Below are 23,903 nucleotides of genomic sequence, written 5' to 3' on the forward strand. Positions count from 1 at the left end.
GGATCACCCTTGACTCTTCACGTCCCCTTGCACTCCGTGTTAGATTGGTCTGCAGATCTCCTTGGTGGTCTCTTTATTTTATTTTATTTCATTTTTGAGAGGGAGTCTCACTCTGTTGCCAGGCTGAGGTGCAGTGGTGCGATCTCGGCTCACTGCAACCTCTGCCTCCTGGTTCAAGCAATTCTCCTGCGTCAGCCTCCTGAGTAGCTGGAACTACAGGAACACGCCACCATGCCCAGCTATTTTTAAAATTTTTTTTGTATTTTTAGTAGAGACAGGGTTTCACCATGTTGGCCAGGACAGTCTCGATCTCCTGACCTGGTAATCCATCCACCTCGGCCTCCCAAAGTGCTGGGATTACAGGCTTGGGCCACCGCCCGGCTGGTGGTCCCTTTAAAATGCACTCAGGGTCCCTGCATTGCTCCCCACCTCCCCTGTGGCTGTGCTGGCAGGTCAGAGCCAGAGTCCTGGGCCTCCTACCGTCCCCCATGCTATCCTCAGTGCAGCAGCCCACACAGACACATTCTGGTGTCAATCAGATCCTTCCGCTGCTGAGTGGCTCCTGTCTTGCCTGGGTAGAGGCCTGGCCTCCCACTGGCCTTCCAGGCCCTGAGCACTGAGTCCTGTGGCTCTCTCTGGCTACAGGGGTTGCTCTTGCTCTGAGAGCCCGCTGGGTGCCCTATGCCAAGGACACTGCCCTCCAGATGTCTCACCAACTGAGCATCTTTGCACCAAGGGTGACTTCCCTGACTCCACCCTCCCAACACCTGCACCCCACATCCCCCCTACCTGGCTGTTTCTCCATCAGTCGCATCACTTGCCACATATCTCTGTGTTTCTATTTTGATATCATGCTTCTCCCACTAGATTGCAGGTGTCCTAGAGGTGCAGAGCCTGTTGGATCCTGTGGCTTTTTCAGGCTGAGGTCCCATGGGACCCACAGTCGTTCTCCACACTCTCCGTGGTGTGGTTGATGCTATTTGCTGAAGGCCCACAGTCCCCCCTTCAAGGGCTGTCCCTCAGTTATTGAAAAAAGAAAAAAAAAAGCAGGTGATTCCTTGAACAGTGTGAGGTTCTTTCGCCCTGCGTTCTGTGGGAGGTTTCTCCTGCGTCACATTCGCAGTTTGCTAAAGCTTTATGGGCACTGCCCATGGGGAGTGTTAAGCCAAAGGCAGAGCAGTTTTCAGATGACTCACAAAGGCTGAGCCTCTTGAGGCAAGCACGGCACACCTTCCCGACTGCCTCTGCTCAGAGGCTGGGCCAGCGCACAGTCAGAAGTCAGTCACTCCTGCGGCCCTGCAGGGTGCTTCTCAAACACACTACATCCTGAGTGCTAGAGGCTGCACTGGGCCTCCGCCCCACCACATTCATCTGCTGAAGCCCTAAGCCCCATGACCTCAGAATGTAACTGTATTTGGAGATGGGGTCTTTACAAAGGTAAATGAGTTAAAGTGTGGTCACTAGGGTGGGCCTAACCCCAAATGACTAGTGTACTTATAAGAAGAGGTGATTAGGGGCCGGACGCAGTGGCTCAAGACTGTAATCCCAGCACTTTGGGAGGCCGAGGTCAGTAGATCGAGACCGTCCTGGCTAACACGGTGAAAATCCGTCTCTACTAAAAAAAACAAAAAACAAAAAATTAGCCGGGCATGGTGTCGGGCACCTGTAGTCCCAGCTACTCGGGAGGCTGAGGCAGGAGAATAGCGTGAACCGGGGAGGCGGAGCTTGCAGTGAGCTGAGATCGCGCCACCGCACTCCAGCCTGGACAACAGAGCAAGACTCTGTCTCAAAAAAAAAAAAAAAAAAAAAAGAAGAAGAAGAGCAAGAGGCGATTAGGACACAGCCACACAGGGAGATGAGCGTGAGAAGACACGGGGCGGACGTTCCATCTGCACAGCATGGATCGAGGCCCCAGTGGGAACCAACCCTGCCAACACCTTCATCTTGGACTTCCATCCTCCAGAGCTGTGAGACAATGAATTTCTGTTGTTTAAGCCCCAGTGTGTGGCACTCGTTATGGCCTTCCCAGCAGACTAAGATACTAGGCCTTGCCTTGAGCTCTTACTAAACACAGAGTTAGAAGCCATGGTCCGTCCTCCTGATTGGGTGGGCTTGAGCACTGATGAGGCGGTTGGATTCTTCAGAGGGAGTACGGACACTTTGGAGCCCGTGGCATGATTTAGGCACAAGTCAAGGATTTTCCCCAAAGACAAATCTGACTTCATTTAAACACATTGATAAGTGCCTGAAGAGACCCTAGAATTCTACCTCAAAATCAGGGAGAAGGGGCTGGTTTGTTCCCCTACATTCTGGGACCAGTACTCCTCATCCCCTTCGCTCTGGGAGCTTCAGCAGCACACCCACTGACACTGACCATGAGCATGTGGCTTAGGGGACACGTCTGGCATTTCCTGGTGGAGGCACACAGACGCTGGAGAATCACTGCCACTGTCTGCAATGCAGCGAACGTGCGTGTCCCCCTGGACTGCGTATGTTGAAATCCTAATCCCAAGATGATATGAGGAGGTGGGTTCTTTGGGAGGTGATTGTCATGGAAGGCAGAGCTCCTGTGAATGGGATCTGGGCCCCAGAGAGCCCCTCCCCTCCCCCCGACCCACGAGGACACAGTAAGAAGGCGCCAACTGTGAACCAGAAAGGTCCCTCGGCAGGCACGGAGGCTGCCCGTGCCTTGACTTGGAATTTCCAGCCTCCAGAGCTGTGAGAAATAGATTTTTGTGGTTCATGAGCCTCCAGGCTGATGGCCCTTTGTTATGGCACCCCGACAAGACTAAGACAGTGTGCAAGGCATGTAACATTTATTTAATTAGAAGAATTGAAGAAGACAGAATGTCAACGGTGGTCTTGGATGACAGTGGCTTGTTAGTGTAGGGTGATTGTAAAAGTGTACCCCTAGGGTGGGGGTGCTGACAGTGGGGGAGACTGTGTAAATGGGGGAGCAGGAGGTGGATAGGAAGTCTATACGCTTTCCCCTCAATTTTTCTGAACTTAAAACTGCTCCAAAAATGAAGTATATGAAAATATAAATAATAGCAATAATTTTAAAAGAATGATTTCCCTCACTTTGAGCCCTGGCCGAAAATTGTGGTTCTTCCTGGACCCTTTTCTCTGCCACGTCTGGGCTGCCCCCTCTCAGTTTTGCTCTCAGCTATTGAACTTCAGATCTTTCCATCACGTGTCAAAATAAATACAGCCTCTTGGTTCTCGAATGCCTTTATAATCCCTCATTGCCCACAGACTTCACAGGAGCCCATACCTTTAGTCTCCACAAGAAAAAAGAAGGCTGTGATCTCCATATTGCCACGCTTTTATTTACCTTATCTGTAATATAATTAATAGATGACTGCAAGGAGATCAACGTGCTTTCAAAGGGAATGAGACAGCTTCATATGAAACGTGCTCTTTTGAATCAGTCCAGGGCTCTATCAAAGTCTGTGTGATAATTTCATGTAAATCCTGGTGTTCCGAATCTGTATCTTTTAACCTGTACGTACCATTTTTAACACACTACATTTCAAAGGCATCGAAGGCTGGTCTAATTTGTATTACAGAATTACATTATTTTCGGCGAGCAGCACATCTTACTGATTTATTAAAATGAATATGGAAGCTCATGAGAAAGACATTCAGAGGTCTCAGTCTTTTAAAAGCCTACGTGGAGAAAACCCACACAGTCAATGCAAAACCTGGTTTCATGCAGCTAGGTGACACCTTGGACATGTGTATTTTGGAGTTGCCTTTGGCAGTCTCTGGAGGGGCTGCACCATTCATGATGGCCGCCAAGAGCATTCACACTCTTGTCACCACTTGAGCCTCCAAGCTGTTTGTTTACAAATTCCCCCTTTGTTTAGTATGGGCAAATAAAGTAGTTTTTACAAACTTTGATTTCATAAATGTTACTGTTCCTCCACTGGCCCATCTCAGAGGCTTTGCTAGTCATTGATTCCCTAGAGGCATTGTATTTGCTGTCTTAAAATGTGAGCCAGGTAGAGCCTTTATCCTCAGGCCACTTTTAAGAGTGGAAGTTGGGGTGTGGCTAGAGAGAGAATTAACATTCTTGCACTAGAGACGCCCAGCATCGCTCTGTGTCTTGAACTAGAGAAGCCCAGCATCCGTCTGTGTCTTGCACTAGAGACGCCCAGCATCCCTCTGTGTCTTGAACTAGAGACACCTAGCATTCCTCTGTGTCTTGCACTAGAGACGCCCAGCATCCCTGTGTGTCTTGCACTAGAGATGCCCAGCATCCCTCTGTGTCTTGAACTAGAGACGCCTAGCATCCCTCTGTGTCTTGCATTAGAGACGCCCAGCATCCCTCTGTGTCTTGCACCAGAGACACTCAGCATCCCTTTGTGGTGTGATTCACTGGCAGGTGGGCGTTGGGCAGGGCCAGCCCGAGAACTGCTATGGGACAGGCAGGAAGCTGCATTTCTGAGCTCATCCACAGTGAGGTAGGCATGAGGTCCCCTTCCTGCAGGAAGCTCCTCCGTCCTTGGTGGTTCTCCTGGCCCGTCCCTCCCTAGTGCATAGCTTAGTGCATTGGCCACACACCTCCTTCTCCCTGACACCTGTCTACTCTCTGAGGCACGGTCGCCTTCTTCTTATTAGATGGGTTGGAGGGGTGAGTGTGTCAGGCAGAAACCCTTTAACTTTTTCCTGATGCATGAGCTTCCTGTGGCTGCTGGAACTAACCACCCTCTGGGTGGACAAAAACAACAGAGGTGCATCCCCTGGCACTTCTGCAGGCTGGAAGTCCAGAGCCAAGGTGTCTGCTGGGCTGGGCCTCCTTCCAAAGGCTCCAGAAAGGGCCCTTTCCTGCCTCTTCCAGCCTCTGGTGGCCCCTGTGATCCTGGGCTTGCAGCCAGTTCTATCCCTGCCTCCCTCTTCACCCGGCCTTCTCTGCTGCGTGTCCAAGATTCAAATCCCGCTTCAGCTCTGTCTTGACAAATGATTCAGTGTATAAAACAGTCCTGTTACCTAGAAAGCCAATACTAGACAGTAGGCTTCTAGAATGTATTCATTTTACTTAACTGAAATGTTATGCCCATTGATTTAATTTGATTAGCAACTCCTCATTTCCCCTCCCTGCCCTGGCAATCATTGTTCTGTTCTTGGCCTATGTGTATTTGACTATTTTACATCCCTTGTAGGAGTGGGATCATTCAGTATGTGTCCTTCTGTGACTGGTTTATTTCACTCAGTGTAATGTCCTCTGGGTTCATCCATGTTGTCACACATGGCAGGATATCCTTTGTTTTTATGGCTATGGCTATGTAGTATTCTACTCTTTGTCTATACCACCTTTTTTTTATCCATTCATCCTTTGATGAATAATTAGGAGCAGCCCACATCTTGGCTATTGTGAGTAGTGCTGCAATGAGCATGGAAATTCCCCACTCAAAAGATAGACAGCAGCTGAATAAATTAAAGAAAAAACCAAGATCCAACCATAAGTTGTGTACAAGAGATTCACTTTAGATTTGAGGACACTCATAGCTTGAAAATGAAGGAATAAAAAAAAGATAGCCAATGAAGAATAAAGAGATGAAAATGGCCACACTAACATCAGACTAAATAAACTAAAAATAGAACTAGCATGTGATCCAGCAAGTCCTCTTCTGGGTCTTCCTCCAAAGCTCTCTCTGGTTCATTCTTTTTAAAAATAATTTTTAAATTATTTTTTTTTGAGACTGAATCTTGCTCTGTCACCCAGGCTGGAGTGCAGTGGTGCAATCTCAGCTCACTGCAACCTCTGCCTCCTGGGTTCAAGCAGCGCTCATGCCTCAGCCTCCCAAATAGCTGGAACTACAGGTGTAAGCCACCACACCAGGCTAATTTTTGTATTTTTAGTAGAGGTAGGGTTTCACTATGGTGGCCAGGCTGCTCTCAAACTCCTGACCTCAAGTGATCCGCCTGTCTCGGCCTCCTGACATGCTGGGATTACAGAGGTGAGCCACTGCACCTGGCGTCTCTCTGGTTCATTCTTATAAGGACCCCTGTCATTGCTTTTAGGGCTCAATTTAAATCCAGAATGATCTCATTTGAAGAACCTTAACTTAATGACACCTATCAAACCCCCTTTTCCAAATAAGGTCACTGTCACAGATTTCAGGGGTTAAAATGTGAACGTATCATTTGTGGGGGTGCTGTTCAACATCCTACCCTTGATGAGTCCCAGGAGCAATTCTGCACCTCCCTTTCAGATCCCTTTAGAAAGTGGGGCTGGCTTTTCCTTGTTATCCTAATCTCCGGGGTTCTAGTGGGGGTTCTCAGGCAAGAGGAAAGTCCCATTAGCATGCTGGTGCATGGGGCTCCTCTCTGTCCTCACCTAACTCCATAGTGCTGTAACGTAGAGAACATCCTCACTGTGGCATGTGGACAGGGAGGTACAGGGCCCACTCCTCTGACAAGACAGTGGGACAAGCAAAGGAGAGTTGAGGGTTCAGTCAAGAATCCATCTGCTAAATAATCTTGCTCATAAAATCTCAGGATTTTAACTGTTGTCCATGGCTGTCTTTGGGTTTGGGGTGGACTTTTCCTGAAGTTTTTTTTTTTTTTTTTTTTTTTTTGACGGAGTCTTGCTCTGTCGCCCAGGCTGGAGGGCAGTGGAATGATCTCGGCTCACTGCAACCTCTGCCTCCCGGGTTCAAGTGCTTCTCCTGCCTCAGCCTCCTGAGTAGCTGGAACTACAGGCACGCCCCACCACTCCCAGCTAATTTTTGTATTTTTAGTAGAGACGGGGTTTCACCATGTTGGCCAGGACGGTCTCGATCTCTTGACCTTGTGATCCGTCCACCTTGGCCTCCCAAAGCACTGGGATTAGAAGCATGAGCCTCCATGCCCGGCCTTCCTGAAGCTTTTGAGCCTGTTCTTTCCACATCCTCCTTTTCTGTGATTCGGCTGCCTGACTGATCCTAACACCTCCTATGGTCCTTCTGCCATGGCATATTTTACCAGGATGCACTCTCTGGATTCACACTAAGGTACGAGGTGAGAGGTGTGTGCCTCCATACACAAAGGTATGAGGCTCCATTTATGGGTTTCTTGGGTCGCTCGTCCATTCCATTTTTCTGCAAAGCTCTTCCTCTCCCCTGGCCCCTTCCCCACCCTCTCTCAGCCAGTGCTGTCTTGGATGCTGAAAGATGGCAGTTTTCAGAGTTGGATCTGAAGAAGAATCATCTTGAACGATTGTTTAAATGCAGATGTCCCCCTCACCATCAGTACTGGGTACTATACTCAGTACACCCAAGAATCTGAACTGCAGGTCTGTGATGTGGCTTAGGCATCTGCATTGTCAAGATTTTCCCAGCTGATTCTGTCTCAATATTCTTAGTGGCAGCTGGAGCAGCAGGGAGAGGTCGCCTTTATCGTCTGCCTGGGGGCAGAAGCTTCCAGGCTAGAGGTGAGCGGCCACTCCCAGAGTGAGGCAGGGAGGATGGAGCAGGACCTGATCTTTCTCTTCCACTGAGCCATGATTCAGTCAGCAGAGATCCCAGGGCCCCCCTGTGCCAGGCCTGGTGAAAAGTACTGAGACTTGGCTGAGCTAGTTCTCCCTGCTCTTAGGAAAAGGGCACCAGGTCCTAAACTCAATCCTGTTTTCAGGGACCAGTGAAAGGAAGAAGCAGGAGAAGGGAAAGGAGTGTTCAGAGCAGCCTGGAGCATGCATATACCATGTCTCGAACACTCTCTGCGCCCCCCTCCTCTGAGCTCCTGGGGCCTGCAAGTCAGAAACAGGCCCTCTCCCTCCTTGGGTCCTGTAGCCAACGGCTGTCTCCAGTGCTTGTAGAACCTGAAGAAATGAAAAAAAAAAAAAAGAAAAGAAAAGATGAAAACTGAAAGAGCACTTGGCCCTGTCTGCCCAGGGCAGCGGGGAGGGGCCTGTAGGAAATAAGGGGTTGTTCTTGGCCGGGAGGTAGAAACCTTCTCATCTGAGTTCCCCTCCTCCTTATGTCCTACACTTTCCTTCCAGACCAAGGTTTCTTGGTGGAGTTAAAGTCTAGAAACCTCTTCTTGGCTGAGTGGCCCATGGTGTAGGCAAGTCTTTCATGAGAGAGAGATTAAACCTATGATGAAGGGATTTGACCAAATTGCTCTTCAAAGTGTTGCTTTTAAGTGGCAATATCTTGCAAAAGTCTCTTTGCTGACTGTAATCTGGATGCAGTCCCTCCCTCCTCCTGTTATGGGGCTAAAATGAGGAGGCAGATAGTTCACCCCGGAGAACCAGCTTGACACCACAGCCTTCCCCCTCCGTCCCTCCATCCCAAGCAGCTTCCCTCCGTGCCTTTGCAGCCTGGGGCCTTCTAGGAGGCAGGCTCCCTGTTCACCCACACCTGGTCATAGTCACCAGGCTGAGGGCAAGAGACATTCCTTGGGGAACCGGGTGCAAATGTGCTCTGGCTTCATCCAGCTCCATGAAAAGTAAGGCAGGCAGGATGGAGGAAAGGATGCTGAAAACTACAAATCACTAAACAAATGTCCATTGTCATTATATGGACTGTGGGTTCTTGAGGGTGAATCCAGAGTCATCCCTACTGACCCCATTTCTATGAACAGGCCAAACCCCCACCAGCCCCCTCCAGATGCTGAAGCCCATGTTTGCGTTACTCTCATTAGCACTCCCTCTACTCCAGTGGCAGAAGGTAATGAAAATGGAAAGATGACAAGTAATCACTTTAGTTAAAAAATGAGTGGGAAGTAAGTAGTTTTCGTAGAACATTCAAAAATCTCGCCCTGCCTCTGGAGTCTGCATTTTGGAGACAGCGTCAGACCTCGGGTGCTGGCTATGCCTCCCGGAGCAGAAGGAGTGCAATGGCACGAAAGAGGAGGAAGGAGCAGCGTGGAGGGCAAACCGCGAACGTCAAATTGCAGAAGCCAGCTCTTGATGGAAAGTGGCTTGTTAATACTTAATTTGCTTTGCACTAAAACATAGGCATCCTTATAAATGTCAACTGGGTACTGTAAGTACAATGCTTTAACCTGTTACAGAAACAGACTTGTGGAAAGAAACCATTTTCTCTGCTACTTGCCAAACACATTTAACTGGGCCACAGAGCCCTCTAAAAGCACATACGAGTCAGAGAATGATTCTGCCATCGGGATGTTTTCAGAAAACCAACAATTTTTTCTGAATTTTTAAGAAGACAAACAGAAGCCCCAGCCAGGGAAAGAGTGTATTCTGGCTTGGTTTCTTAGATGGTGGTTGGACTCAGAGCTTTCCTGCAATTTCACTCTGTGCACAGCCCGTTGACTTCAGGAAACCATATACAGATAGGGCTGGTGCACAGGGCTGGGGGCATTAATTGAGGATGGAAACCCAGAAAAAGGCAGCCCCTCAGCAGCAGGGGGTAAAGAGGACCGTTTCCATGCCCCAGGAGTGTGTATTTTCTTCCAGTCTGGAAGCCTGGGAAGGACCTCCAATGTGTGCACAAGAGCCATCGGGGCTCAGAGGATAACAGCCTCACTGAGTTACAACTTCTCTCTAACAACCACATTTTGCTGCTAAAACAGGAAGGTTTCCCTCTGACAGGCTGCATGGCTATTGTCCCAGCAAGTCCCTAGGAAACCAACAGTTTGCAGAACCCTGGACATGGAGCCATGTTTGAAGTTCTTTGCTTAGGTTTTTTTTTATCCAGTGGCCTCCATATCCCAGGCATGGGCCAAGCTCCTCCCTGGGGCTCAGTCAAGAAAGGAAGATTGCCTGTTCTCCTGCTAAAGGTCTGCTTCAACTGAGCAGTCAACCCAGACTTAGGTCCAAGTGTGCTGGATTCTCTAGGCTCTATTTTTCTTCCTAAAGTCAAGGGAAAAAGTCAAATTTCCTTTGGGTCAAAGGTGTACACACTCACTTCCTTTGCGTCCTTCTGGCTTCATATTCACAGTGGCTTTCTTGTGCCCCAAGCACACCCAACAGAAACTGCCCTCCTGTGTAATCCTCACAATTACCTGCTTCCTGAGCCAAACCCGGTGTCCCTCAAGCTGAGTTGCCATGAAACCCACTATGGGAGTTTCCAGACTCTGTAGGGAAAGGCAGCTTCCTCTTGCATTGCTTGTGACCTGAATTGGTCTACTTTGTTGGTCTTCTCTGCGGAGGTTGTGAGACTGTCCTCAGAATATTAGTTGGAGCGTTTTCCATCCCCAGCAAGGGGAAAAGGGGAAGAAGAAAGGATGAGGAGAGGAAACAGGAGGAGGAAGAGAGGCGGGGAAGCAGGCTTGTGAGACAGGCTCTCACCGTGGTGGATGGTGGGCTCAGTGGCTCTCAAGACAGCCCTCCGAGACTCTTGGGGGTGCACTGGGGAGTCTCCTGTCTGTTGGCAGTGGGAGCTCAAGTGGATTTATTAGATTGGAGCTAATGGACCAGCTTCTGCCTCTGAGGCCAGAGTTTGTTTTGGAGTCTGTCCTCAGAAAGTCTTTGTGGTTCTACCAGAAATAAAGTTGCACTTATTCCAGTCACCTGATCTTCCAAAAAGTCGACAAAAATGAGCAACAGGAAAAGACTTCCTAGTCAATAAATGGTGCTGGGATACCTGGCTAGACATATGCAGAAGAATAAAACTGAACTTCTCCCTTTCATCATATACAAAAATAAATTCAAGATGCATTAAAGATTTAAATATGAGACCTCAAACTATAAGAATCCTAAAAGAAAACCTAGGAAGTTGCATTCTGAGCATCAGCCATGGGAAAGAATTTATAACGAAGTTCTCAAAAGCAATCACAACAAAAACAAAAATTGACACGTGGTACCTAATTAAGCTAAAGAGCTTCTGCACAGCAAAAGAAACTATCAACAGAGTGAACAGACAACCTACAGGATGGGAGAAGCTATTTTCAAACAATGCATTCCACAAAGGTCTAATGTTCAGAATCTACAAGAAACTCAAACAATTCACAAACAAAAAACAAATAATTCCATTAAAAACTTGGCAAAAGACATGAACAGACGCTTCTCCAAAGAAAACATACAAGCAGCCAACAAACATGAGAAAATGCTCAACATCTTCAGAGAGATGCAAATTTAAACCACAATGAAATACCACCTCTCACTAGTCAGAATGACTGTTATGAAAAACTAAAAAAATAACAGATGCTGGCTGGGTATGGTGGTTTATGCCTGTAATCCCAGCACTTTGGGAGACAGAGGCAGGAGAATTGCTTGAGCCCAAGAGTTCAAGACCATCTTAGACAACATAACAAGACCTCATCTCTACAAAAAAATATTTAAAAATTAGGCGGGCATGGTGGCACATGCCTGTAGTCTCAGCTACTTGGGAAGCTGAAGTGGGAGGATCACTTGAGCCCAGGAAGTTGAGGCTACGGTGAGTCATGACCATGCCACTGTACTCTAGCCTGCATGACAGACCAAGTCCCTGTCTCAAAAAAAATAAAACAAAATAAAAAATAAAAAATAACAGAAGCTGGTGAGGCTGCAGAGAAAATGTTATGCTTATACATTGTTGGTGGGGATGTAAATTAGTTCAACCACTGTGGAAAGCAGTTTGGACATTTCTCAAAGAATTAAAAGCAAAACTACCATTAGATCCTGCAATCCTATATCTGGGTGTTTGTATTTACCCGGAGGAAAATAAATAATTCTACCAAATAGACACATGTATGCGTATGTTTATCACAGCACTATTCACAATAGCAAAGACATGAAATCAACTTAAATGCCCATCAACACTGGACTGAATAAAGAAAATATGATACATATACACAATGGAATACTACTCAGACAAAAAAAAGAATGAAATCATGTCCTTTACAGCAACATAGATGAAATTGTAGGCCATTATACTAAGCAAATTAACACAGGAACAGAAAACCAAATACTGCATGTTCTCACTTACAAGTGGGAGCTAAACATGGGATACACATGGACATAATGATGGGAACAATAGACACTGGGGTCTACAAAGAAGGGAGGGAGGGAGGGAGACAGGGAGGGGGCAAGGTACGAAAAATGACCTATTGAGTACTGTGCTCAGTACTTGGGTGACAGTTTCAATTGTACCCCAAATCTCAGCGTCACGCAGTATACTCTGGTGGCAAACCTGTGCATGTACCCACTGAAAATAAAATAAAAATTGAAATCATAAAAAAGAAAGTTTTAGTTATTCTAGAGGGCACCTTGAAAAGAAGACTCCTGTCAAGCCAACTGAGCATTTGGAACATTCTCTGCCTTCCCCACCAAGAACCTTGGATTTCTTTCTTTCTTTCTTTCTTTCTTTTTTTTTTTTTTTTGAGATGGAGTCTCACTGCATTACCCAGGTTGGAGTGCAATGGCATGGTCTTGGCTCACTGCAACCTCCACCTCCGGGTTTCAAGTGATTCTCCAGCCTCACCCTCCCAAGTTGCTGGGACTGCAGGTGTGTGCCACCACGCCCGGCTAATTTTTGTATTTTTAGTAGAGACAGGGTTTCACTATGTTGGCCAGGCTGGTCTCAAACTCCTGACCTCGTGATCCACTCGCCTTAGCCTCCCAAAGTGTTGGGATTACAGGCATGAGCCACCATGCCCGGCCTGAGCCTTGGATTTCTAAGGACTGTCGTGCATGGATCCTAGATTGTTCCAGATTTTCCAGACCAGTTCTGGTCCACAGAACCTCTCTCTCAACAAACCCCACAGCCACATTTTGTCCACAGAAATGGGCCTGGTAGGACCAATAATTTTGAGCTTTGTTTTTGCCATTTCCCCCAGTGCCATGTCTGCACTGCCTCTGTTGCTGGAGGCATTCCTGAACAGCAATTTGACTTGACACATGTTTTTCAGTTGTTTGAAAGGTCATCAACTCACTCACCCACTGGGACAATCAATCCATTACCCATCAATCAAATAATTCAACAGATGCTTATTAAATGTTTGGTGGTGTCATGCCCACATACGGTGTCTGTCCTCAGGAAGCTCCGGAAACCCAGGAAGGAATCTTAGTGCTTCTCAGCAGGTCTCGTGGAAGCCCTGGCAGTTTTCAGAGATGTGCAGCTGGTGGGGGATTGCAGGGCCTCTGCTGGGGTCTCTTCACACTTGCTCCAGGAATGAGGGGCTCTGATGAGCTTCATGACCTGGTTATGTCTTCATTAGTAACATAAAAACATAATCCTCAAAGACAGTCTTTCCTTTTTATAGTCTTTCCTTTTAATGGCCAAACATAGATGAGAATGGTCATTTTCTAGTGTTTTCCAAATTACTTTGTTATGTCACGATCTAGCTTTTTGAAATCTTTCCATTGTCTTAGCTGTGGCATTACATACTTCAAAACTCTGCTTATAATTTTGTTTTCTTATGTAGGAAGAATTCTGAGTAGGGCATCAGGGAACCCAGCTCCCCATCTCAGCTGTGGACATGGGGGTGGCGCTTGTTGGATCACTCTGTGCTCTATTTTTCACTGGTGAAGGATGGGGTCACTGGGGTTACTCTTGGGGTCCTTCCCACCAGTGGCAGTTGTGGTCCTGTTTGTTCGGCACACTGACCAAGGAGTGGGAAGAAGGGCAGTCAGGGTGGCTCGAAGGCAAATGGCTGCTGTTTCTACCAGGAGGGTTGGAAGCTTTTCTGTAGCCTTCATTCATAAGTGGGAGTACATCCAATGGAGAAAATACAATTCATGCATATTCTGTATCATCATAAAAGATCCTTTGTGAAAGATACAAATGTAAGTAGGATTATTTGTTTTCATGAGGCCTTGGAAGGAAACTCTTATAGTCTGGATTTAGCTGTGTACAGGGAACAAACTGTGGAAGTGGCTCAGGCAACCACCTGCAGTGGTGAGGGAGAAAAACCCTGGGTGGTCAAGCTCTTTCATGTCCTGGGGAAACAGGTGAGATGCCCACAGGACTAATTGCTCCTTGGTCCACCCTTCTGAATACACAAAACCCTCAAAACAGAGAAGGGCTTAGCCTTTAGACAGGACTTCTCTCTCCCTACCCTTCCCTACATGAAGACCAGCATCCTGGCACCTGATGGGATCATGCTCAGCCTGCCTTTATCGCCAAAGCTTCCAGATCCATGTGGCAACATCACTTCCTGCCTCTTTCACTGGGTGATGTGCAGACGTCAGGTCCTCCAGGGGCATTTTCTGCCTTTCAGGAGCTGAGGCTGCCCTGGTCTCACCCCTGATTTTACCCCCTAATGAAATCCTTGAGGCATCTAAGGTGCATTAAGAGCTGTGGCGCAGAAGATGAGGGATCATAAGGCTTGCATGGGAGACTCAGCTGCGTCCTGTAGCCCTGTGAGTTTGGGTGTCTTGCCTAGCATTGCCGAACGTTGGGACGCTCTTACCCACCTCGCGCACCAGTGTGAAGCCTAACGGGGATGATCCGCTGACAGCTCTTGGCACAGCCCCTGTTGCATGGCAGATGCTTCATAAACATGGGTTTCTTTCTGCATTTTTCTGTTCTGGGGTAGAGAGAGAGGTCCCGACAAGTCTTCATAATAAAGACTATGCCAGCACATTGTGAGGGCTTTGCAGAATCTTCCTTGGCTGGTTTCTCTGTCCTTCCCTGAGGTCTGGAGTTCTGCAGAAGGTGCTAAGCAATTGCTAAACTCATATTCAGGGCGAGTGGGGAGGTCATCACCCACTTGTTCAGGGCTCCTTTTCTCTTTCTTCCTCTCTTAGCTGTCTTTGCAGGGATAGGGTCTTCCCAACCATCCCTCACTGTGACCCACACCTGGAGGGGGTCTGGAAAGCAAGGACTGCAGCCTGAGTTCCCCTCATGGAGGCAAAGCCAGTCCCACCACCCTGGCTCAGGCTGGCGGCTGTCAAGAGGCACTGGGCTACTCTCTGAGCTTTAGTTCCTGTGACCCTAATTGCTAGGCGAATGTGGAGGCAGTGGGGATGCTCAGTCAGTGCAGCTGGCCTGGGGGAATCTGGCTATGTTTCCGGAGACCCTCTTATATGATTAGGCTTTGTATCCCCACCCAAATCTCATCTTGAATTGTAATCTTCATATCCCCCATAATCTCTACATGTCGAGGGGGCTGTTTCCCCATGCTGTTCCTGTGACAGTGAGTGGGTTCTCACGAGATCTGATGGTTTTATAAGGGGCTTCCCTTTGCTTGGCACTTCTCCTTCCTGCCACCTTGTGAAGAAGGTGCCATTCTTACCCTTTGCCTTATGCCATGATTGTAAGTTTCCTGAGGTCTCCCAAACGTGGTGAACTATGAGTCGATTAAACCTCTTCCCTTTATAAGTTACCCAGTCTCAGGTAGATCTTTACAGCAGCGTGAGAATGACTAATAATCCTTCCTTCCTTTACCTGGAGCTTAAGACTCCACAGATCAATGTGGCGACATCATTTCCCACCTCTTACAATGGGGTGAGGTGCAGACCTCAGCTCCTCCAGGGGCATCTTCTGCCTTTCAGAAGCTGATGCTGCCCTGGTTGGTGGACAGCCTTACCCTACCTTACCTTATCCTCTTTCAGCAGTAACCAGTCAGTTCCAACAGGAAGTGAGGGAAACAGAAACCTCTCCTGTTGAGAAGATCCATTCCAGGAATGCCTGCTGTGGGTGTCAGGCAACTCTAGAAGGAGGCCATTGGAAGTTTGCTCTCTGCCCATGGAACTGCTCCCCCTGTCAGCCTCATTCACTGGGCTGGCGCCTGAGGGAGATGTCGCAAAGGACAGTGTGCTGGGGTTGAGAGTGGGAAGGAGCAGGCAGCCATAGTTTCTTTTATTTTTCCGTTGAACAAATTCTAATTTCTACAACAATTCATAACACATTTTTGGGACACTCACATAATCCCAACTAAACATTAAAACCATGCATTGCTATTCTGGGAATAAAATTTGAAAAGTACTGGTGCTTTTGTGCAGTCTAAGTCATTATATTTTTACTACTTTGGTTAACATTGGGCTATAAAAACCGGTAAATAACTGTTAAAAGTTAAAAGCGGAGTCATTTGCTCAAAACTATTTTATGAGCTTCATTTTTGGAATGGTTGAACTTTCCGCTAGATTTTTCCCCTTCATACACACAGAATCTTTGTGTTTTTTACAACTCAGCTTGTGAACAATATTCCACCTTCTGACTGAGGTAAGGGTGTGGGCCTCGTGGGCTGGAGATTGTTCTTCTGGGCCTGGATGATGCAACCGGATATGCTATTTTCTCCACTGTTTTCTTGGGAGAAACCGTGGTTGTATTCTAGGCTCAGTGTGCTTTCAGTTGGTGGTTACACCCAAATATGAATATTGCAGCCATTTCAGAGGGACCCCCAGCCAAGCAACACCTGCCATGATTTTCATTCTTGGGGTCCTGGCTGCTTATGGTGAATTTGACCCGCTAAACACGTGTGCTCCGGAGCACAGCCGGTTTTCTGCTTGCCAGTTCCCATAGGTCCTCCATGTCTCAGGAGAGCCTCAAGGGCAGTAATAACCCACGGGACAGTGCTCACCCAGCACCTGGGCACTCAACAGAGGCATTGGGTGGAGGGTTTTCCAGACCATATTTGGTGGAAAGTCAAGAAGTCTCTTGATACCAACATCAGGGGCCAACACTCAGTGCATTCTAAGCTCCAGGTGTCCTGGGCAGCCCACTGTGGACAAGACGTAGTTGACTCTTCAGAAACTTTTGATGGTATGAACCCATATTAGAGATGAGCAGATGGAGGGGAATGGGTCCAAGAAGCCCAACCCAAGCCACACAGCCAGAAATGCATGGCTGTAGTTTTGTGGTCTTCACCGTGTCAGCATGGTTGCCATAGAGTGCCTGAGCAGACAGCATCACCAAGGGCCATCCATTCCATCTCAGCTCCAGTTCAGTCTTCTTTGGCAAGGCGGCTGAGCAATCCGGTCCCTGGGAACTGGCTGCCTGAAAGCCCTGCCCATCTGTACCTTATTCCTGCCATGTTCCAGACTGAATGACAGAGCTGTGTCTGCAGAGCATGTTTCCTGTAGCATTGGGTGTGGTTACAGGTTTCAAAACAATGCACTCTGTGTACCTGTTTTGCTTCTCAACTCACTCCTTAATAGCCTTGAAGTGTAAATCTAATCTGCATTTTTTTTAAAGCAAGCAAACTATCAAACAAGGTGTTTCTTAGGCCACCATTGTGCATTCTGTGTGTTGCAGCTCCCATACCAGGATCCCCAGCCGCCATAGGATTCAGCATTTTAATATTCCAAATGCCCTTGAAAAGGCAGTAGCGATACCTTCCATTGCTAATGTTATTATCCCCATATGTTCCCTTTTGAGTTTTTTATTATTATACCTGACAAAATAGTTGCTGCTATTTTTCCTCTATTTCATTTGGGGAATGTTCATCCCTGAAATGACTCCATTAGGGAGGATATTGAAGCATCAAAAGAACTCATTGATTGGTGCTCAGAAGAATTCCCTGGAGTGACAAAACAAGTTAATGTCTCAATCTGTAACTTGCAGCTCCATATTTCTTTGTCAGTGTCAACCATTCCAAGCAATCTCAGACCTTGATTTTCAACTACTTTCACCTTAAAGTTTCCTGAAGTGTATAATCCTAACCACGAGTCTACATTTCTTCCCCAACAACATCTTCTAGGAGTGTTGGTCTGCGGTGGTGACTGTGAAGTGTTGTCGGGCAGGGAAAGTGGGAAATAGGAGGTGAAAATCCATCCCTTTATAGAAAGCACAGCCCAGCACTGTTAGATCTTCCCACCAGGGGTGACGAGGAGAGTAGAGGGAGGAGGGCTTTAGTGCATATTTGGTATTGGCCAACATTTAGATGATGTTGTCACAGACCAAAATGTCTCATTTCCTAACAATAAAGTTTAGTTATCCATATTTTACTTCAAATCAATAGACATAGCATACCACTTCAGAACCATAAAATACCTAAGATATAGCTTCTATAAGGAACTCACTTTGCACTGCAAGAAAACATTCTGGTTGGTTCATTGTATTTCATTGATTAAAATTTATAGTGGGAAAAATCTGGTAAAAAGACTAAGTTGGAGGCTGGGTGTGGTGGCTCACACCTGTAATTCTAGTACTTTGGGAGACCAAGGCAGTGGAATTGCTTGAGCCCTGGAGTTCAAGACCAGCCTGGACAACATGGTGCAACATCACTGCTACAAAAAAAGAAAAAATTAGCCTGATTTGCTGGCATGTACCTGTCGTCCCAGCTACTGAGGAGGCTGAGGTGGGAGGATGGTTTGATGGCTTGGAACCAGGAGGCAGAGGTTGCTGTGAGCCTTGATCATGCCACTGCACTCCAGCCTGGGTGACAGGGCAAGAATCTGATGAAAGAAAGAAAGAAAAGAAAGAAAGAAAGAAAGAAAGAAAGAAAGAAAGAAAGAGAGAAGGAAAGAAAGGAAGGAAGGAAGGAAGGAAGGAAAGGAAAGGAAAGGAAAGGAAGAGAAAGAAAGAAAGAAAGGAGAGAGAGAGAAAGAGAGAAAGAGAGAAATAAATAAATAAAGGAAGGAAGAAAGGGAAAGGAAAGGAAAGGGAGAGAAAGAGAGAAAGAAAGAAACAAGAGAGAGAAAGAGAGAAAGAGAAGAAAGAAAGAAAGAAAGAAAGAAAGAAAGAAAGAGAAAGAAAGAAAAGGAAATGAAAGGAAAGGGAGAAAGAGAGAGAGAGAAAGAAAGAAGGGAAAAGAAAGAAAGAAAGAAAGGAAGGAAAGAAAGAAAAAGAAGGAAAGAAAGAAAAGACTAAGTTGGAATGAAAGTTGGAAGGAGTAAGTGGTTTTACTTGGGGAACCCATATAGGATGTGAGCTTCCTTTATGAACTTAGAGTCAGAGACTATCTGATAAGTTATTTTTCTGGCTTTATATATTGTCATTTAGAAACTGTTATTCCTGTTGTATGAATGTTAGCCTGTTTGCTGTGCTCTGAGATGCAACTCGTGGACTCACAAGAGGGCCCGGCTGAGGAGGCAGAAGGAAAGGCGCCACCATTGTCAAATGCTTCTTGTGTGTGAGATCCATCTGCTTACCAATTTAGTGTCTTAATCAACCCTTACAAACCCATGAAGTAAGTAAAAGAATAACACTTTACAGATGAGAAAAATGGAGGCTCCAAACATGTATGCATCTCACTGGAGATCCAGGCACCGCTGAGGATATGGCACAGAGGAACCTTGCATCCAGGTGTGTTGGAGTCTGAAAATTACTTTTTTTCCCATTGCATTACACGTCTGATGAGACACGAACACACAACCCACTGTGAAAGATTGCCCACAATTATGAAAATACAGGAGGTTTGGAATGTGGCGTGCCTGCCATCTCACCCTTCATTAAGCCCCAGTCAGAACTCAGGGGTAATAGTGATCCACTCTCCTGTCACCCAACACACGTTACCGTGTCACTTAATTCTCAGAGTGGGGAGAGGGACTTTGGAAATACTGGATAGCTATTCAGCACGGGCCCTTTACGACCTGCCTAACGGAGATGTCTGAGTTTGTTCATTTGTTATGGTCTTCATCTGAATCCAGATAGTAAAGCTATGTCAAAATTTAGAGCCAGGAAATAAGTCCATTTCCACTCTCAGTAGGTGCCACTTACATGCTCCTCAGCCACATCTGTCGAGATGAAGTGGCGATCCCAGGACTTGTGGCTGTGTCGTGGCTGCACAGTTGTTAGAGTGTGGAAGTGTTGAGACAACATGAAGCCTGGAGCTGCCTCCATCCTTCTGAAGGGCCCTCCCTGGCCCCCGACCCAGCCTGAAGGAGTATTGCCCACTGTCCATGGGACCGTAGAACCATGGGGGACTGATTCTTGCTGCCCCCCAGGACCAGTCAGATCTCTGCAAATTGACACTAACTGGATTTTCAGGCAATATAGTTTTCCAGGACAGAAACTCATATCCTACCCGATGTGGTCAGTATGGTTTTCCGCACTGATTGTTACCCAAGGAGGTAGAATCTGACTATAAAGGAAGCACCTGCCAACTCCCTGGGAGGTGGCTCCCTTCCTGACCTCCCTGCTTCTGCTCCTGTCTCTGAAATCCACTGCCCTCACCTCCCAGGGCAGCGCTCTGCCCGCTCTCAGCCTCTGAGCGTGCTGTGACATCTCAAAGCAAGGGATTTGGTTCAAAGGTGACTTCAATCAATATTTTTTCTTTGTAGATTTGCTATCAATAGAATCACAGTTATATTCGTGTCTTGGTGAATTGAACAGCATAATTTGCCTTTTAAATCTTTATAAATTTAATTTTATTATTTTAAAATTTATTCTCAGTTTCATTAAGGTATAATAGACAAACAGAATTGTATGAATTAAGGGGGAAAATAATATGCTGATCATATATATACATATATATGTATTATAACATAATATATTATAATATAATATATATGTAGTGAAATGATTACCACAATCAAGTTAATTAATACATCCAGCACCCCACCTAGTTACCATTTGTGTGTGTGTTGGTGAGAACATTTAAGATCTACTCTCAACAAATTTCAATGATACAATACAGGATTGCTAGCTACAGTCACCATGTTGTTCATTAGATCTCCAGAACTGATTAATCTTGTAACTGAACCTCCCAACCCTTTGACCAACATCTCCCTCTTGCCCTCATCACCAGCACCTGGGAACCACTATTCTACTCTGTTTCTATGAGTTAGACTCCTAGATGCCACATATAAGAGAACTCGTGTGGTATTTGTTTTTCTCTGTCTGACTTTTATTTCACTTAGCATAATGCCCCCACATTCATCCACATTGTCACTAACAGCAGGATTTTGTTCTTTTTTAAGGCTGAACAGTATTCTGTTACGTCTGCATGTCTTTCTTCATCCATCGAGGGAGGCTTAGTTTGTGTCCGCATCTTGGCAGCAGTGAATAATGTTGCAATGAGCACTGGAGTGCAGACGTCTCTTTGAGCTGCTGGTTTTGTTTTCTTCAGATGTATGCCCACAAGTAGGGTCTCTAGTTCCAATGGTAGTTCTCTCTTTGAGTTTTGGAGACAACTCCTGATTGTTTTCCGTAACGGCTGCACCCATCGCCATCTCCAATGCACAAGGGTTTTCTTTTCTCCACATCCTCTGACAAATCCGCAAGAAGGGGTTGCTTTCCAGAGGAGACAGAGCAGTGGCCTGGACAGGACAGATGGATGGCCCAAGGGAGACCCTGCTCTTTAGGGCCCAGCTTCCAAATCTTGGGGAGAAGCCCTTCTGTGAGCGGGGAGGAGGTGCTGGGGCTCCCAGCCTGTTCAACCAGTGGGGTGCTTTTCTGTGGAATTACTCCTCTCCAATCTACAGACACTTGATGTGCCAGGTCAGCTCTGTTTTCCATGTAAAGCTCCTTTTCCTAAACTTTGTTCTGATTGTTGGGGGGAGGGGGTGGGGGGAGATACGTTTGGAACAGTGGATAATTAAATATCACATTTCCTTAATTCCCAGGTGCTGACAGCTGGAGTATGCCTCATTAATTTAATGACAGTTTTTCTGGAATACATCTGACACTTAGGCATTTAATGCTAACAGCACTTCCTAGATGTACCCAAACTTCAGAAGTTCTTTTTTTAAAGCACTCGAGCACCTAGGAAATACTGTAAGTTTGGGAAACACTGGGTTAAACTGAGGTAAGTCTGTCTCTTTTCTGCACGATTTTCTTAAGACTATAGGTGTTTACAGTGGAGATAGGCTGTTTCCTCCTCCTCTATGCCCTGCTTTAGTGGGCTGAGTGCATCCCTGGGAATCTAAGCTACTTAACCCAGGCATCATTGCAGGCAGGATTCTAATGGCCCCACATCTGCTATCTGTGAGCTGCCACTGATCGTGAGCTATGGGTCTGGGCAGCCAAGCCAGTCTGCACCTCAGCTCTTCTCTCTGCCGGCACAGGATTGAGTCCCTTGGTTTCCTTTAGGGCCAATGAGTGCAAACCAGGTGCCGGGGAGACCCAGCAGTCCCCTGCAGCGATGGTGGGTGCTGCTTGGGGACCAGACCTGAAGTCGGGGGCAGGAGGATGCTCACCTCCCATGCTCTCTTCTTCCTGGGTTCCCTGCTCCCCAGTGCTTCTCAGAGCTGCTGTCAGAGAAGGGTTTTCTCACCGAGGTTTTTTCCAGACCTCTGAGTCTGGAAGAAGACCTCTGAGCTCCCCGAGGTCTTCTTTCTGTTTACTCCTTGTTGATCCTAAAAATACTCATGGGTGAAGTGATGGCTGCAGGCGATGGGCATGAGCTGAGCTGTTTTCCTGATGCCACGCTGCCATCATAGGGTATGTGGGACCTGAGGAGGGAGGAATGATTAGGGACCTTATAGCTGTTTATTCATTCATTCAACAAGTATTTCCTGAGTGTCTTCTGTGTGCCAGGATGCTCCTAGGTTTAGAGATTCAGCAGGGAATCAAATAGAAGGAACATCTCGTATTTTAGTGGTGAGACGCCAACAATCAGGAAATTAACGTAAGGCATAGAGTACATTCGACCTTGCAAGTGTCACGTAGGAAAAGCAGTGGGGAAGCGAGTGTGGGAGGACGTGAGGGGAGGGAGCACTCACAGGGGTGGAGGGAGGACCTGCACTGTGTCAGGGAGAGCCTTGCAGGTGGAGGGACTTGCCCCAAAGCCAAGGGTCCTCAGCTTCAAGACCCGCTTTCTGCATGGGCTGTTCCTGCGGCTCACAGGGTCCATATGATTTCTCTGTAGTCAGGACTATTTCCATCCTGAATTCCCCTCTGTCACTTTGCCCCGTGGTGAGTAGCCCTGGAGGGCTGTGGACAATTTTGGGATCCAGCTAAGGTTGAGTTGGGATGCTTTGGTTGGGTTTAGTAACCACGTGCGTGTGGTTTGCTGCCACTCTGTTGAGTTGCACAGCCCTGATGGGAAGGTGTCCATCATTTTCCAGGTCATCGCCAGCGTGTCAAGACATGAAGACTCCAGGCCAGAGGGACCAGCTCACCTCGGCTATATCCCAGGGTGCCCCTATCTGGACACCTGCAGGAAGGAGGAAAAACCAGGTCCGTAATGCACAATGCTAGAACATTCCTCCACTCATGGCTTGTACCGGATTGTATAGGAGGAGGACTTGTTTCTCTTCCATGCTTGGCCCAAACAAGAGATTTCACCCCAGGGGCTCTCTCTCCTAGGTAGCATCCTCCTCTGTAGATACAGGCTACTTCCTCCTCTTCTCCTTTCTCTCTGTGGTTTTTTTTTTTTTTTTTTTTTTTTTTTGAGGAGTCTCGCTCTGTCGCCCAGGCTGGAGTGCAGTGGCACTATCTTGGCTCACTGCAAGCTCCACCTCCTGGGTTCACACCATTCTCCTGCCTCTGCCTCAGCCTCCCGAGTAGCTGGGACTACAGGCACCCGCCACTGCTCCCAGCTAATTTTTGTAGTTTTAGTAGAGATGGGGTTTCACTGTGGTCTCGATCTCCTGACCTCATGATCCACCTGCCTTGGCCTCCCAAAGTGCTGGGATTACAGGCGTGAGCCACCGCCCCCAGCCTCCTTCTCTTTGTTTTTAAAATGGGAAAAGATCAAAATAGAATTTGCAGGATTTATTTGTTTAGAGAATACAGACTTGTTGCATTTCTACAAAAAGTGAGGACACCTGTGTGTAAAGGTGCATGGTTATGCGTTCCAAACATCAAAGATAAAACACGAATTTCCATCAGCGAGGCTACACCATTGATCTATTCTCTCTGCAGAAAAATGATGTTAGTAAATCATTGTCATGACAAGAAGCAGTGAAAACGTGGAGGAGCAGTACTAGAGTGTCTGGCAGGAGATTTAGAAAATGTGCTGTCATTTTGGATGTTGTGATATATGTGGTCTTCATAAAACTAAAAATTTGTAATTTATGTACTCGTTATAAAGAAATATTTTCTTATGTGCCCAATTCCCTACTGGTAATTTTGTATTCCTTTCTTGAAAAACCTCCGCCTTCCTGCTCTACTCCCACTTTCGGCTTCTAGCATCCAAAACCTAGGCCTCTCCCAGTATGCAGACACTGAGCACACAAGCTTTCCAGATGGAAACATGTGCAA

The 23,903-nt window shown here is 46.9% G+C and overlaps 1 protein-coding gene across 7 annotated transcripts in view; it reads left to right on the forward strand.

Annotated features, from left to right (window-relative positions):
• IRX1 (iroquois homeobox 1) overlaps nt 1-23,903 on the forward strand; it is an 81,108-nt gene that overhangs the window by 37,588 nt on the left and 19,617 nt on the right. For 2 of the 7 annotated variants that reach the window (XR_010139910.1, XR_010139911.1), the window contains exons 5-7: nt 18,789-19,061; nt 20,678-21,197; nt 21,323-22,877. The gene's annotated coding sequence lies outside the window, so the exon portion shown is untranslated. The remainder of the gene's footprint in view (nt 1-18,788; nt 19,062-20,677; nt 21,198-21,322; nt 22,878-23,903) is intronic. The other 5 variants (XR_010139912.1, XR_010139915.1, XR_010139913.1 and 2 more) reach the window with 5 other exon arrangements.

Source organism: Pongo abelii, chromosome 4 (assembly GCF_028885655.2).
Source record: "Pongo abelii isolate AG06213 chromosome 4, NHGRI_mPonAbe1-v2.0_pri, whole genome shotgun sequence".
Classification (NCBI taxonomy): Eukaryota; Metazoa; Chordata; class Mammalia; order Primates; family Hominidae; genus Pongo; species Pongo abelii.